This window comes from Coenobita brevimanus, chromosome 87, assembly GCF_032717465.1.
Source record: "Coenobita brevimanus isolate Jiangsu-jjx chromosome 87, ASM3271746v2, whole genome shotgun sequence".
Taxonomy (NCBI): Eukaryota; Metazoa; Arthropoda; class Malacostraca; order Decapoda; family Coenobitidae; genus Coenobita; species Coenobita brevimanus.
In genome coordinates this window covers 11,755,373-11,772,757 of record NC_137040.1, presented here as the reverse complement: position 1 = coordinate 11,772,757, position 17,385 = coordinate 11,755,373, and the positions used below count along the sequence as shown (strand labels likewise).

Here is a 17,385-nt window from a genome sequence, read left to right as displayed (position 1 = left end):
CATCATTCCTGTTGCAAAATAACAGGGCAGATTCGCGACAAATAGTGCAGTGTGCGATATTAAGTAGAAATTACTTTTGGTGAGTGGGGTGTGCCTGCTGAGATTGATGAGAATGGCAGTGTATTAGTGGACATTTGTGCTGGGAGGGGGTTGGTGATAGCCAATACCCTCTTCAGGCACAAAATGATCCACAGGTATACGTGGCGAGTAATGAGAATGGTGGGTGGTGAATTGAATGAAAGTAAGGCAATGATTGATTGTGTGTGTGTGGATGAAAGGATGCAAAAATGTGTAATGGATGCAAGAGCTTATAGAGGTTGGGGGAGTGGACTTTCTGACCACTACTTGGTGGTGGCCAGAATCAAGATCCAATTAAGATGGAGAAATAGAAGAAGGGAAGGACGGGAAGAAGGAGTATTTGTAAGGAGAGTGGAAAGGTTACAAGAGGATGAGAAAAAGACAGAGTATAAGAGAGAAGTGGAGAAACAATTGGGCAAATATGAATTGCAGCAGATGGGGGACGTGGAAGGTGTGTGCAGGATATTCACAGAAGAAATATGTGCAGCATGTGATGTGGTGTGTGGAAGGAAGAGAAGACGGAGGGGTGTGCAAGGAACAGCATGGTGGAATGAAGAGGTGAGACAGGCTGTGGCACAAAAGAAGAAAGCATACAATGAATGGATGAGAAATAGGGGCGTGGAAGAAGTTGAGAGGCGGAAGAGAGAGTTATATGTAGAAAGAAAGAGAGAGGTGAAAAGATTAGTAAGAGAGAGTAAGAAGAGCGCGGATGAGGAATTTGGAAGGAACTTGAGTGTAAAGTGGAGGGACTGTAAGAAAATGTTCTGGAAAGAGGTGAAAAGATTAAGACAGGGTGGAAGTGAAATTAGCAGGGGAGTGAAAGATAAAAATGGTAGATTACTAGTGGAGAAGGGAGAAAAAGTGAGCAGATGGAGAGAACACTTTAAGGAATTGTTGAACATAGAGGTTGGAAGTAATGCGAGTATAAGTGGCTGGGGAATGGCTGGAAGAAGGAGGGAGGTGAGAAGACAGGAAGAAATCAGTAGGATAGAAGTTGTGGAAGCAATGAAGAAAGTTAAATTGGGGAAAGCCCCAGGAATTGATGGTGTGTGTGGTGAATGCTGAAGCATGGGGGAGAGATAGTAGTAGAATGGATGTGTACAATGTGCAGATTGGCCTGGGAGGAAGTTAGAGTCCCGGAGGATTGGAAGTCAGGTATAATTATTCCCTTGTACAAAAGAAAAGGGGAAAAAGAATTGTTTGGTAATCATAGAGGCATTTGTCATCTTAGTATAATAGGAAAAGTGTATGGTAGGATACTTATTGACAGAGTTAGAGAAAGAACAGAGGAATTAGTTGGAGAAGAACAGGGAGGCTTTACGACGGGAAGAGGTTGTGTAGATCAGATATTCATTCTTAGATCTTTAGAGGAAAAGTTTCTAGAGAAGGGAAAGAAGTTGTATGCGGCTTTCATGGATTTGGAGAAAGCATATAACAGGGTGGATAGACAAGGATTGTGGAAAGTATTAAGAATATATGGGGTAGATGGGAAGTTGTTGAATGCTGTGAAGAGTATGTATGATGGTGCTAAGGCTGCAGTGCATGTGGATGGTGAACTGAGTGAATTTTTCTCTTTGAAGGTTGGGTTGAAACCGGAATGTGTCATGTCTCCATGGTTGTTCAATCTGCACATGGATGGGGTAATAAAAGAGGTACAAGGTAGGGTAGTGGATGTTGGAGTGGCCCTGGTGAGAGAGGTTATTGTTTGCAAAATCCCTGTACTGTTGTTTGCAGATGATACTGTGTTGTTGAGTGAAGACGAAGGGCAGCTGCAAGGCTTGGTGGATGAGTTTGGGAGAGTGTGTAAGAAACAGAATCTAAATGTGAATGTAGGGAAGAGTAAAGTGATGGTCTTTGAGAGAGGTGAAGTCAGTGAATGTACAGCAAGGTTGGATGGTGAGGAATTGGAAAATGTGAGTACGTTTAAGTACCTGGGTAGTGTGATGATTAAGGATGGAGGTTTGGAGGGTAAAGTGTTTGAAAGGGCGCAGTAGGGAAGAAAGGTTGCTGGTTCCTTGAAAGCAGTGATAAGAAGCAGGGAAGTGAGCATGGAAGTAAAAAGGTTACTATATGACAGTGCTGTGATACCAACTCGTACATATGGAAGTGGTGCTTTGATATTGCTGGAAGGACATAAGTCAAGAGTGAGAGCAGTGGAAAGGAGTTACTTAAGAGGAGCCTGTGGAGTCACATGGAGAGACAGGCCGACAAATAAGGATATAAATGAGCTTTGTGGTGTGGATGTGGATGTGATAGGAAGCGTTAGGAGGAAGACACTGAGGTGGTTTGGCCATGTGGAGGGGATGGAGGGTGAAAGACTGATGAAGAGAGTGTATGTGAGTGAGGTGGAGGGGGGAAGAGGGAGGGGGAGGCCGAGGATGAGATGGAGGGATGGGGTGGAGATGTATATGAGAGAGGGGGGTGTGAGTTGGGAGCGGGGCAGTGAAATGGCGGGGGACAGGGCGACGTGGAGGCGATTTGTTTGTGGCCACCCCGAACGGGATTGAGGCGTCTGGCAATAGATAGATAGATCAACTTTTTGTGTGTGAAATGCTGAAATTTGCAGTGGTGGGCAGCGCAAACAAAGAAGTACCTTGCGCAAGCACAATGTGCAATCTACAGTTCACTACCTTGCGTAAGCACAAGTGTGCAATCTGACAAATATTTTGCTTGCGCAGTGCCGCAAAGCACAAGCGCAAACCATTTGCATATGTTTGTGGGAATTACTGTAAAATTTGAGATATTTACATAAAATAGCTGTAGCACCAGTCGAACAGGGCAGTACTCCCAAGGTTGATGGCAAGCTGGTGACAGGGAGAGCTGGAGCTCCCGTTTCACCAGCCCTCAGGACTTGATCCTGACCATCTCCCTTTTCTGAACATTTTCAGTGCATTCATTTACACAGAGAGTAGGCCAGCATGCTCTCATGATACCTCTACCTTCAACTGTCTACACCACACTACATGCGCATAACATATCACAGCTTCTATTCACATCATTAGTAATAGCCGCTGCAATCTCACAATCAAATGAGGTGGTATCTCGGATTGCCACCACTGGCAGGGTAGGGCTGGAGGCACAGGGTCCTCCCGGTCGCTATCAAGTGACTGTGCCGGCAGCTACTGTTGCTACTTCCGGGAATGCTCGTCGGCGAAGAGGTGACGGTGCGGCCTTATTCTTTACCAACATCCGCGGCCTTACCACAAATTTAAACTCAGTTCATTTTTTCCTTCAGTCCATATCCCCTTTGGCCCTTTTCCTCACAGAACCACAAATCTCACCCTCTACCGATATATCTCCATTTTGTTTTCCCGGTTACCATCTCCTTACAAACTTTCGAAACAAGGGCGGCACTTGTTGTTATATCAAATCCCAATATGCACTTGATACTATTTTAAACTTCACTTCATCCAGTTTTGATAACTCATTATATAAATTAAATTGCCAAAACATTACCAAATATATCTGTGTAGTTTATCGTTCCCCCAATGCTTCTTCGGAACCCAGTGTATTTGATTCCATATCCACTCAGTTGAGTAACCTTGACCTTGCCCTTGGCAATGAAATTACCATTTTGGGTGATTTTAACATACACAATGTTGAATGGTTATTGCATTCTGCCCGGACTGACAACGCTGGTCTAGAATGCGAGCTGTTTGCGGAATCGTTTAATCTCACCCAGTTGGTAAAACAACCAACCAGAATACCTGATAATCCTGACCATAATGCCCATCTCTTGGATTTATTCTTGACAAATAATCCAGATCAATACAGGATAGAGGTACTGTCACCACTTGGATCCTCTGACCACAATCTCATCAAAGCCTCATTAGTTAACCCTCCTACACCTCCCCATTCCGAACCTGTCAGGGTGACCCGATGGCACTTTGACAGGGCAGACTGGGATGGATTTAGAAATTATCTTGCTGATGTTCCATGGCAGTCCTTCTTCTCTAGTGATCCCAATTCTACCCAGTCCCACATTTGTGACTTAATACTAGCTGGTATGGATTTATTCATACCAAGTCAACAATTCACTAAAAGATCAAACTCTCCAAAATGGTTTGATGGCAATTGTGCCAGAGCAACAGCCCAAAAGTCATTAGCATATAACTCTTACTTAAAATCAAAAACACCTGAATCACTCTCCCAATTTAAAATTGCTAGAAATCATGCAAAAGCTGTATTAAATCTATCTAAATCAAACTTTCTTCAAAAGCAAGCATCAAAACTACTTAACAACCCTAATGACAATAGAATATTCTGGTCAACTCTTAATTCTTTCAATAATAACTTTAACAAGTTATCTTCCATTCCCCCACTAAAATCTTCAGATGGCAATATTACAAATGACCCACGTGGGAAAGCAGATATCTTTGCTAGTACCTTTGCAAGAAACTCTACCATAGATGATACCAGCCAGAATGTCTCAGTACTGGAACTTGATTCTCCTGAAATTGCCCCACTTAAAATACAGACAAGATTTGTAAAATCCATCCTAGACAATTTACCTACCAACAAAGCTCCAGGTCCAGATGGAATTCCGCCAATTGTTTTAAAAAAGTGTTCCCCTGAACTTGCCTCTGTCCTAGCTAAATTATTCAGACTATGCATGCTTACTTCTTTATTCCCAAATGCATGGAAAGAAGCCAATATCCACCCAGTTCCGAAGAAAGGAAGTTCGTCTGACCCCTCCAATTACAGACCAATAGCTATCACATCTTCTCTTGGTAAGGTATTTGAAACTTTAATTAATAAGCATATTGTTAAACATCTTGAATCCAACAACTTAATTAATGATAGACAATACGGTTTTTGCCACGAAAGATCCACCATTGACATACTCAATCTCTTAACTCATACCATCCATTAATCAATTGATCTTTTTGGAGAAACTCATGCAGTAGCTCTTGATATTTCTAAAGCTTTCGACAGAGTATGGCACCGTTCCCTGTTGTCCAAACTCCCTTGCTATGGACTAACGTCTTTTGTTCCTTTGATTTCTTCTTATCTTAGTGACAGGAAAATAAGAGTAAAAGTAGATGATGTATATTTGAATTTCCACTCATTTAACGCCGGCGTGCCTCAGGGATCAGTTCTGGCGCCAACCCTATTTCTGGTTCATATTAATGATCTCTTATCTGTCACTCACAATCCCACTCACTCATATGCAGATGACTCAACACTACATAGTTCATTCACACTCAGACATCCATTTACAAAGTCTAATATCTCTACCTCTCAACTCAGTACAGCCATCTCCATAAATCATGATCTATCTACAATCAGTGAATGGGGACAAAACAACCTTGTCTCTTTTAATGCTAGTAAAACTAAATATATACAGTTTACTAATAGACAGATATTGCCAGATTCGTACATTACCTTCAGTGCTACTAATATTCCCATCTCCAAAAGTATTGAAATTCTTGGTGTCTCACTTAACAGTGCCCTCAGCTGGACCTCTCATGTCAGATCACTTGCTAAAACCGCCTCAAAGAAACTTGGATTATTGTACAGAGTCCGTAACTTCTTCGCCGATGAGCAGTTAGCTATAATTTATAAGAGTCATGTGCGCTCTCAGCTTGAATATTGCTCACCCTTGTGTAATGGTTGTGGAGAGGTTGCATTAAGACAACTAGACAAAATTCAGAATAAAGCTGTTAGAATCATTAACAACCCTGCCATTACATATAAACTACCTCCCCTGCAAGTAAGAAGGAATGTTGCCTCCCTTGCATTATTTTACAGATATTTTTTTGGCAAATGCTCAGACGAAGTTGCGTCCATGGTGCCACCTCTCCATGCCTTCCCTCCTGCTACACGGGCATCTGGTAGCGCTCATGACTGGAATGTCACTCAACCATATTGCAGAACTTCTGCCTATCAGAATTCTTTCATTCCCCGAACTGCATCTCTCTGGAACTCGCTTCCCCAGAGTTGTTTTCCTCCAAATTTCAACCTACAACTGTTCAAGTCTAACTGTTACAGATATTTTATGAATAGAGGACACCAGTAATCTGGTGTATGGATTATTTTTTTTCTCCATTTGTTTTTCCTTCCTCCGTTCTGTTATTTAAAAAAAATAAAAATAAATAAAATACTTAGTTTTATTTATTGTTATTATTTTCTATTATTTGTAAATTGCGCAAGTGCGCAATCTAATATTTAGCTTGCGCAATGTCTCTAAACCCTAGCGCAAACAATTTGCATATGTTTGTGGGAATTGCTGTAAAATATTGAGATATTTTAATAAATTAGCATACCCCTTGCTTTTAATTTATTATTATTCTATTTATCTCTCTATTGCCAGACGCCTTAATCCCTTAAGGGTTGGCCACTGGCCACAAACAAGCAACAAATCGCCTCCATGTCACCCTGTCCCCCGCCATTTCACTGCCCTGCTCCCAGCTCACACCCCCCTCACTCATATACCTCTCCACTCCATCCCTTCATCTCATCCTTGGCCTCCCCCTCCATCTCCCCCCCTCCACCTCACTCACATACATTCTCCTCATCAGTCTCTCACTCTCCATCCTCTCCATATGACCAAATCACCTCAATGTGTTTCTCCGAATGTTTCCTATCACATCCACATCCACACCACAATGCTTCTTCACTTCTTCATATGTCAGTCTCTCTCTCCATGTTACTCCACATCCACATCCACACCACAACGCTCCCTCACTTCCTCATTTGTCAATCTGTCACTCCATGTAAATCCACATCCACACCACAGTGCTCCTTTAAGTCCTCATTTGTCAGTCTGTCTCTCCATGTAACTCCACAACCACATCCACACCACAACACTCCTTCACTTCCTCATTTGTCAGTCTGTCTCTCCATGTAACTCCAAATACTCCTCTCAAATAACTCATTTATTTCCACAGCTCTCGCTCTTGACTTCTGTCTCTCCAACAAGGTCAAAGCTTCACTTCCATACATTAGAGTTGGTATCATAATACATGTAGTAACTTTTTCACTCGTGGAAGTTCAGACAGAGGAGTGAGGGGGCTGCAAAGCGGAGCGACAGGGAAACAAAGGCTGTGATATTGCCAGTTTTACTTTTATCTGCATTTTTGCAAGACGTATCATTTAGTTATTCAGTATAGATATACAGTAGCATGTGTAATTCCTTACAAAAATCACTAAAACATATTTGATTTAAATAATATGTTTTAATGATTTTTGTAAGGAATTGCATATGCTACTCTTAATAAATAATGTACAGTATTTTTAATTTATTATTATTTACTAATAATAATAATTTTAAAAATATTAAAATACATGCCAACGGCCATACCACGTTGAGTACACCACTTCCCATCTGATCAGCGAAGTTAAGCAACGTTGGGTCTGGTTAGTACTTGGATGGGTGACCGCCAGGGAACACCAGATGCTGTTGGCATCCCTACGTGTCAAGTGGGGTTGGTGGAGGATTAGTGCCCCTCCCTGTAAAACAATTAACTCTAAGCCCTTGGCCACCCCGTTTGGGATACATGGCGTCTGGCAATGAATGGATGATGAATCTCTATTCAAGTATTTTAAGAAATGCTACTACCCTCCATCCCTCCCACCTCCCCCCAGCAGAACCCTCACGACCCGCCCAAGCCTCCCCCATCCCTTGCCCAGACATACGGGAAGCTTCCAAGACCACATGTCTCTTGGATTGTGCCGTTCACAATCCACAGGACAGGTGCACAAGGCAGGTGCGAAAGCACAATATTGCACATGGTCTCATGCTGTGCACAATGCGCAAACGATATTTGCCAGAGCGCAACGGTGCACAATAGCGCCTTTCGTAAGTATTTGCGCACCTGCCCAGTACTGGAAATTTGTGATGGGAAAACATGTCCGACAAGGACACCAACCCCATTGGAAAGCCTGGTGCTACTGAGGGCACCAAGAGCAAACCTAAAAGGGTGAGACATAACCTTTCCCCTGACACTCAAATTAGGCACTGTTAAGCACCATAAGGTTAGACATGGGGTAAACAAGATCACAGAAGTCCTTAACCCCTCCACGCCTGGCTATATTTGCCACGATCGTCCTCTCAGTATGGACCGTTTCCCCAAGTTGCCTGTTTTCAGACCTTAATATCTTGTAAAGTATGGCTTTTAGGGAAACAAATTAAAGACCATATTGCTCATCAGTTCGCCTTCTTGCAAATGAAAGTATCACCAGGTCTGTTGGTCGTTGCGTCAGTGAGTAATGATGTGAGGAAGAGAACTAATTTTCAGCAGGAGAGCAGGATGTGTTGTAGTAGTAGTAGTAATAGTAGGAGTAGCAGTAGTTGTTCCCTGGGCAGTCTGGCCGAACAGCCCCGAGTGCCTTAGGAAGGCCATGGCCGAGACCGAGTTTTCCCACAGACCTCTCAAAGAGTGTATGTTGTTTTGTTGGCGTAGGTGATTGTGTGCAATGCAGTCTTCCATAATGTGCGTAATAGTATGGGGTGCTGTGTTGCATCCTGACAAGGCATCAGCGTCTGAGTCATCCAGCCTCTTCTGGTAGCTTAAGAGGGCTGGATGGTGCCCACATCACAAGCTGGCCAGGTGGACCCTGTCCTCACGAGGGAGATAGGATTCAGATGGGTGGATGTCAGGAGGCCGTGCATGCAGCTGTGTGTTGTCTTTAAGTAATTGAATGGAGCGGCGAGTGATTTGAGTGTGGATATGTTTCTGGAAGCTGGTCTGAGGTGGGCGAGGGGGGAGAGATGACAGTATTTGGGTATGGTATCGTGTGCTGGATGTTGTTTTGATGTTCCTTGGCGTGGGTGGATGTGCTGCCGTGTAATATAGTGGATGTTGTGGGTTTGTGGAGGCTGCAGCAAGAAACTGGGTGCCTTTCATGTCTAGGTGATCCTTGACTTTGAGGACTTTGGTTTCTCAATGTAGGAGGTCTGTGGGTGTAGTAGCTGTGCAGCCTGTGATAATTTTTAGGGCCTTGTTCTGTGTGGTCTGTAGAGTGTTGTAGTGTGTTTTGGTGAGGTTAGGAGCCTAAGCTGGGTTTGCATAATTCATCACTGAACGTATGTATTGTTTGTATACTGTGGTGGTGGTTTCTTTGTTGTGTCGGAATGTTGTATGGGCAAGTGACCTCAAGGCATTGAGTCTTGGTGTTATTTTATTTTTAATGTTTGTGATGTGTTGTTTAAATGACATTGATGTTTTGTATGTTACACCAAGGATTTTGTGTGTGTATCTGTGTGTGGTAGGGGAGTGTTGTTTATGGTGAGGTGTGGGATGTGACTGTGTTCTGCTGTCCAGTTTGTGAGAAGGGTCACTGTAGATTTGGCCGGGGCTATTTTGAGCCTGTTTGTGGTGAACCATTTGTGTAGTGTGTTGAGGTAAGGTTGGAGAATGTGTGCAGCTGTGTTTGCATTTTTGTGCATACATGTAAGTGTTATATCATCTGCATAGGAAGCTATGTGTATCTGTGGTGTGTGGGGTGTGGGAATGTCATGCATGTATAGGTTAAAGAGTGTAGGGAACAAAACAGATCCTTGGGGGATGCCGCTTGTGAAATTTCTGATGTTAGAAGACTGACCAGCAAATGTTACGTGTGCACATATGCCTGCTAAATAGTTTGCCAACCATCTTTTTATGTTACTGTGCATGTTTGTGTTGAGTATTTTGTTTGTGAGGTTGTGGCGGGGGATGGCATCAAAAGCTTTGCTGATGTCTAGTGTGATTAGGAGTGTTCTGTGTGGTGGCCTAGCTGAATTCATGCCATCGAAAACTGTCTGTGTAAGGTGTGTAAGAAGGGTGTTTGTGGAGTGTAGTGGCCTAAAGCCATGTTGTGATTGGGCTAGGGGAATGTGAGGTGTGACTAGTTGTAGTACCAGTCGTTCAGTGACTTTAGAGGGGGTGCAGAGGAGTTTGATGGGACAGTGTGAGGAGGGTAACGTGGGATCTTTGTTGGGTTTAGGGATAGTGATGATAATGCCATGCTTCCAGATGTCGGGTATTATGTTGTGTGAGTGGCTGTAGTTTGATATGTTGGTGAGTGCTTGTATGGCTTGTGGTCCAAGGTGTTTAAGGTGAATGTTGCTTATGTTATCTGGTCCACAGGCAGATGAGTGCTTAAGGTTGCTAATGATGTGCTTCGTCTGGTTGTAAGTGAAAGGTGCATAGTCAGGGTCTGTGGGGAACTGTCTTTTACGTCGAATGATACGTCGGTCTTCAGGATTGGGGTTTTAGATTGCTGACTTGTGAGAAGTGATTGGTGAGAGTGTTTGTTTGAAGGTATGGTGTCTGTTGTTGTGATGGCAGGATGTGATTGTGTGGTGTTGCTATTGGAAAGTGTGATGCTGTTTAGTGTTTTGTAGAGTTTTCTGATGTTTGTTTTGTGGTCAAGTGTTTGGAGGTATTTTTCCAGTTTAGTGTTTGCTGTTCGGATATTTTATTGTTTATTTGAGTGTTGAGTTCTTGTATTTGTTGTACAGTGTCTTGTGTATGGGGTGTTGGTGAGTGTCGTAATGTGTCCCGCTGTCTGATGAGGCCTTGAATTTCTGGTGTGAAGTTTTGGTTGTCTCTCTTTCTGTTGCCTCTTGGGATGTGTCTTTTGTCTGCATTTTGTATAATTGTATTGAAAGTGTGCACAGCGGTGTTGATGTTTGTGATGGGTGTACTGTTTAGTGTTTCAAAGTATTATTCTGTTTCAGTTACAAAGGCCTCCCAGTTGGCTTTCTTATAATTAGTGTATGTGTGTTTGTGGCCAGCTGGGGTGATTCTGGTTTTGGTAGTGATGATGATTGGGAGGTGATCAGAACCTAGGGTTTTAACCACTCTCCAGGAGGATGTATTCATGTGTCTGCCTGTGGCACCGACTGTGGCATTGCCCTCAATATGATAACTTCTCCATTACAAGATAAACTAGACATTGGCGTCCAAGGCACGCCCTATGGCACTATCACTGAGCCCATTCCTAGTATCCTTGGAAGTAGGCTTGGCTGGGGTGGATGTGGCAAAAGTCCATGTAAAACAGGAACGGAATTGGATGAGAAGGTGCAAGAAAATATCATCTTATACTTGGCAAAGTCACAGAGACAGCTGAGGAATGGTTGGCTCGGCTGACAGGACTCTCCCTAGCTTTTGGTGACAAGATCAAGTGGCGGCCACTTCAAACTGTGGTGCGAAAACAATTGCGGGTCGTACCGACACCTGGGAGGCCTGGTGCCTATATGCTTTCAGTATATACTGACACCTGGTGGTTAGGGGTTAAGCTGCCCAGTCCACAGTCTCTACTGTAATTAAATAATATAAGGCTGTTCTTGCTGCAGTGCAAAATGTGCCCACCCTGGGTACTAAAGATATAACAAAGGTTAGGGATTCCATTTTGAGGGAGATGGAGCATCTCCTAGCACTGAGTGATAATGAACTTAACCCAACAAAGCAATCCTGCAGCATAGCTTCATATGCACAAAGGCACTTGATCTGTGGAAGGATCTCAAGAAGAAGAGGGGAGTTGAGGCAAAGTAGTAGTTCTAGGCCAGCAGAAGGTGGCTTGAGCATTTTAAGGGTAGGACTGGCTTTAGACATGTAACCCTCATGGGAAGGCTGCTAGTGCTGACCATGTGGCAGTGGAGGCCTTCCCTGCCCAGCTGAAGCCAGTTGTCGAGGAAGGAGGATTCTCTCCAAAACAGGTCCTCAGCTTTGACAAAACAGGCCTGTTTAGGACACATATCCAACAAAAATCCCATATCAGCAAGGAAGAATGACGTGCGCTTGGCTTTAAGACAACCAAAGATCACCTCTCCATCTGTCACGGAATGTTGTATCGCTGGCTGGGTCACGTAAACTTAAGGATGCATTCTCTTCTATATACAGTAATCACTCTAATATCCGGACGCCCAATATCCGAACATCCCCACTATCCGGACATAAGAATGTTTCATACTGTACTTTTTTTCAATACTATGCTTACCTCATTTCACTCTTTAATATCCTTTATTGGTGTGAATAGGGTGTTAGGAGCTATGCATATGCAGTAGGAAGGTGTTTTTCTGAGTTAGGCTAGGTTAGGGTCCATAAGTACCAGTCCAGGAGCCAGTCACCAGAATGTTTATTATTGTATGAACCTACTTCTAAACCCTCATTTTATGTTTCTTTTGCATTTATTTCAGTCATTTATGTGCCTTATTGGTGTGATTTGGGTCTTAAATAAGTGCTATGCATGTCCAGAGGGAGTTGTATAGGTGTTTCTCTGAGTTAGGGTCCATAAGTACAAGTCCATAAGCTGGGGCCCAATATCCGGACAGAACCAATATCCGGACCTTCCTATGGCTCTATTACGTCGGATATTGGAGTGATTACAAGTAATCACTCTAATATCCGGACGCCCAATAACCGAACATCCCCACTAACCGAACCTTATCGTCCTGGGATCAAACATTCCCAAAATGGTCCGAAAATCCAAAAAAATTTAAAAAAAAATCGATTTTTTGCCGTCCGTGATTTGAACTTGCCGCGCGCGCCGCGTGAGAGCATTGTTTTGGTTCGTCATTCCTCCGACGTCCGATAGAGTGCCGCTGCATCCTCCCCACTTCCCGCCCGTCTCTCACCGCGACTGGACCTACGCTCTTCGCCATGGCTGCCCACGTGCTCGCTTTTGTGGTGGTGCCGTACTTGCTGCAAGGCCTCCTGCTGCTCTCTGCCCTCCTCTTAGTGTGTGTGATGATGGCCCTGCCTCCTGAGAAAAGGAAGAGAGTGGTGTTGACTCTGGAGAAGAAACGGGAGATATTGGAGAAAGTTGATGCGGGTTGGTCTTCTTCACGCATTCTCCGCGAGTTCAACCTGGCCCGGTCGACTTTGTTTGATATCAAGCGTTCCCGAGACAAGCTCATGCAGTACATGGCTGACTTCTCGTCAAGAAGCAGACGCAACGTGGAGAGGAAGGTTATGTTTACCCCCAAGTATGCAGAAATCGACCGCTCCACGTTGATTTGGTATCGACAGCAACGTCCAGCTGGTGTGATGGTACGTGGAACAGAGCTGAAGGCTGCTGCTGAGAAGTTTGCAAGACTTCAAGGCATCCGAGGGTTGGCTCTTCACGTTCAAGTTGCGACATGGCCTTACTAACCGTAAAGCACATGGCGAAGCATTGGACGCTAACGAGGATGGAGTGGACGAGTTTCGGCACAAGGTGAAAGGCTTGATCGACAGGGAGGGCCTCACTCTCGGTCAAGTCTATAACGCTGACGAAACTGGCCTATTCTATCGCTTGGTGCCAACGAACACTCTAGCCGATGAGACGGAGAAGCGTGTACCTGGCCGCAAGCTTTCTAAGGAACGGATATCTGCTTTGTGTTGTGCCAATGGTAACGGCATGCACCGGCTTAAGCCCGTTATTGTTGGCCGTGCAAAGCAGCCTCGGTGCCTTCGTGGGGTGATGGATGTCCTTCCTGTCGTATGGTACCATTCTTTGAAAGCTTGGTTCACAGCTGTGATTTTCAAAGACTGGTTTCACCGTCACTTCGTCAAGGAGGTCATCCAGTACCAGACGAAGACACTGGGAATTCCTCGTGACCAGTTAAAGGCTCCCCTTCTCCTCGACAATGCACCTGCCCACCCGTGCAACAAGGACTTGGTTGCTGAGAATGGCCGTATTAGGTGCATGTTTCTGCCACCTAATACGACTGCTCTCATTCAACCCATGGACCAAGGAGTGATCGTGGCAACAAAGCGCCTGTACCGTCGGAAGTTCCTGGACAAGGTGATGGTTGTTCTTGAGGACGAGGACGAGCGCAGGGAAGGACATGACACTCGAGGCAAGCGGACTTTGGAAAACCTTCGCCGCTACAACATCAAGTCTGCGCTGTACAACTGGGCTAGTGCATGGAAGGAAGTCCCTGTGAAAACTCTTGAAAATGGTTGGTCTCGTCTGCTTCTCGGAACGGATGTGGAGTACGATTTCCTAGGGTTTGACGTGGATGACTTCCATGCACGGCTACGTACGCACGGCGACGATGTTGATGTGGACGATGTTCGTGAGTGGTTGGACGACGACGAGGGCGATCCTGGGTATCAGACGTTGTCTGATATCGAGATCGCGTCTTCGGTTGCTGGTGTCAGTCCCGAACTTGAAGATTCCGACGACGAAGGCGATGATGATGCGGACTCCTCTCAGCAGGACACTACTCCAGCCATCCCCAAGCTGAGCGCACTCCGGGAACATCTAGAGTTCGTCCTAGACTACCTGGAACACCCGGACTGCAACAGGGAGATGGGACTCGTGGAGGAAGTGCGTGCTTTCCGGCAGCGCATCATCAATCGCCAGAATCGTCGGTCCTTGCGTCAGTCAACGATTGACAGTTTTTTCAGGCCCGTGACCCCCGCTGTGCCAAGCCCTGGTTCCACTCCGTTGCCTCCCCAAGACAGGCCCTCATGCTCCGAGCCACAGCCCAGCACATCAGCTACAGTGGAGTCACCGCTCGATGTGAGTTTGCGGCTATCTTCAGAGTCTTCTGTAGTCGGTACGCCATCACCACGACCCACCAATGCACCCCTTGGTCGCCTGCCAGTGATACCCTCGGACTCTGACGGCGAATAAACAACAAGAACTTCTCCACTAGACCACACGGGAATTTTGAGTGTTGTGCATTGAAAAAAACGGTGTGTTGTGTTAAGGTTTTCGAAATGAGAGAAAAGACTCAGTAGAAAAGAAATTTAACGTAACTAACCTTCTTTGTTTTGGCTTTGGAAAATAAAAAAAAACTTGGGAAAAGTTAATGTGCAACACTAAAATTTAATGGAACATTATTTGGACTAAAGTGAACACTGTGAAGAGAACGGACTTCTGTGTGTGATTGACTAAGTTCAGTGCAAGACTTCAGGAAGAGTGTACTGCAAGTGCTTCAGGAAATCGTTCTTACTGTCAGAGTCCGAGAGGAGGCGGTTATTCATCGAGGTGGCCAGGGACTTGCTGTAAGTAGCCAGAATGTTTCATATTGTACTTTTTTCCATACTATACTTACCAGAATGTTTCATATTGTACTTTTTTCCATACTATACTTACCAGAATGTGTCATACTGTACTTTTTTCCATACTATACTTACCTCATGCATGTGCAGTAGGAATGTGTTTTTCAGAGTTAGGTTCGGTTAGAGTCCATAAGTACCAGAATGTTTATTAATGTATGAACATACTTCTAAACCCACATTTTATGTTTCTTTTGCATTTATTTCAGTCATTTATGTGCCTTATTGGTGTGATTTGGGTGTTAAATAGGTGCTATGCATGTCCGGAGGGAGTTGTATAGGTGTTTCTCTGAGTTAGGGTCCATAAGTACAAGTCCATAAGCTGGGGCCCAATATCCGGACGAAACCAATATCCGAACCTACCGATGGCTCTATTGATCCGGATATTGGAGGGGTTACTGTATCAGTAGATTCTATGACAGACACAGATATGGACTCACTTTGTTGAGTTTCACCACCAGCTGAATTATCAGCGTCACTTCTGGTCTCATACTTTTTAGTAGGTTTGCATGGAATATTTTACTTTTATCCTCACTTATTTTATCTTATAGTCTAGGTCTCCCACTTTCTCAATTATCTCAAAGGGGCCTTTTCAACTGAGCAACAGCTTGTTAGAGTCTGTAGGCAAAAGTAACAGAACCTTATCTCCTACATGAAATGGTTTCTTTCTGGCCATTTTGTCATAGTGATGCTTATATTTTACTGACGCATCATCTAAACTACGCTGAACCAATTTACCGGTTTCTTCAAGTCTGTTCCTCAAGTTGGTCACATATTCATAGGTATTATGTACATCATCTCCATCACCTTCATTAATCCTTAATTCCTTTAAAAGTTTAACTGGCCCATTCACTGTGCATCCATATAGAAGTTCAAAGGGTGAAAATCCTGTGCTAGCCTGTGGTACCTCTCTGCAAGCAAAGAGAATTGCAGGAAGATATCTGTCCCAGTCTTCAGGCCGCTCTTGGCACATTTTTTTTAACATGGTCTTAAATGTACCATTAAATCTTTCATTTAGTCCATTTGCCATTAGGTGGTAAGGGGTGGTAAATGCTTGTTTTACACTAATGAGATGACAGACTTCCTTCATGAGCTCTGAGGTAAACTGAGAGCCTCTGTCACTTAGAATTTCCTTCGGAAATCCCAGTCTACAAAATGTGCTCAAATGTGCCTCAGCAACTCTCTCAGTATCTACAGAGGGCAGGGGTACTACTTCAGGCCACCTGGTGGCATAGTTAACACAGGTTAAGATATACCTATTACCCTGTGAAGATACTGGAATAATTGGTCCTACTAAATCAATGGCAATTTTATTAAATGGTGTTGACATCAATGGGGTTTTACCCAGAGGAGCCTTCCCTGCTTTCCCCTTTGGTAATGTACCTTGACACTGGTCACAACTGTGGCACCACCTCTTAACATCTCCACCTACACCAGGCCAATAAAAACTGTCCAAAATTCTGTCCAAAGTTTTCTGCACTCCCATGTGACCCCCCATTAACGATTCATGAGCAAGCATTAAGACCCTTTCTCTACTTTCTTTCGGTAACAATAGCTGCTTAACTACCTCACCACTTTTACCTAGCATAAATCCTATTCCAGAGCCCCTTTTTACCCTGAACAACCTCAAACTTATTAGAGTTTTTACATCCCTGAATGAAGTTATGTGTCTCATCTGCTTCTTGCTGCTCATGGGTAATAGGATCTTCTTTCGGGGTTGTTTGGTTAGGTTCTGTCACCCTCTGCGGTCGTAAGGGTCGATCCTTCCATTGCCTTTGTCCTCGGGTCTCCACTGCAGCCACAACCTCTGTCTTTGTGCTTTCCTCTACATCAGATGAAGAGAATGTAGAAGTGTCAGAGTCAGGAGTCTGAGTACCTGCCCCCATGTTGGATGCACAGGGGACAGAAGAGGTAGAGTCGAGTGACACTGCTACTGGCTCTGTACACTCAGACTGGTCCACCACCTCCACTGGTACCTCATTTGAGCTAATGTCTGTAGCATCTGTTGGTAACACTGCTTTGGGAATGTTGCTTTTGATCAGGTCACAAATTGCATTTTTCATGTAGACGGCTTCTACTTCACTTGAGTAGTAAGAGTATGTACGTAAATACGGGCAACAGGGCAGAGTCTAGCAGTATTGTCTGTGAGAACACACCTTTTCAAACTGCCAGTCATCTGCTCCGGATGAACGAGCCTTGCCTGTACCACTACTCCTGTACAACCAGTGTCACGAAGCACCTTCACTGGTTCTCACTGACGAAGCCATCTTCCTGTAGAAGTCCTGAATCTACAGACTCTAAGCCAATGACCAAAGGCACCTTCTCACCC

At 44.4% G+C, this 17,385-nt stretch overlaps 1 protein-coding gene and 1 non-coding gene across 2 annotated transcripts in view; both read left to right on the top strand.

Annotated features, from left to right (window-relative positions):
- Arp1 (Actin-related protein 1) overlaps positions 1-17,385 on the top strand; it is a 146,791-nt gene that overhangs the window by 68,106 nt on the left and 61,300 nt on the right. The window lies entirely within an intron of this gene.
- LOC145411101 (5S ribosomal RNA) lies at positions 7,368-7,486 on the top strand. The gene has a single exon (XR_013899372.1). It is a non-coding gene; the product is annotated as a 5S ribosomal RNA (ribosomal RNA).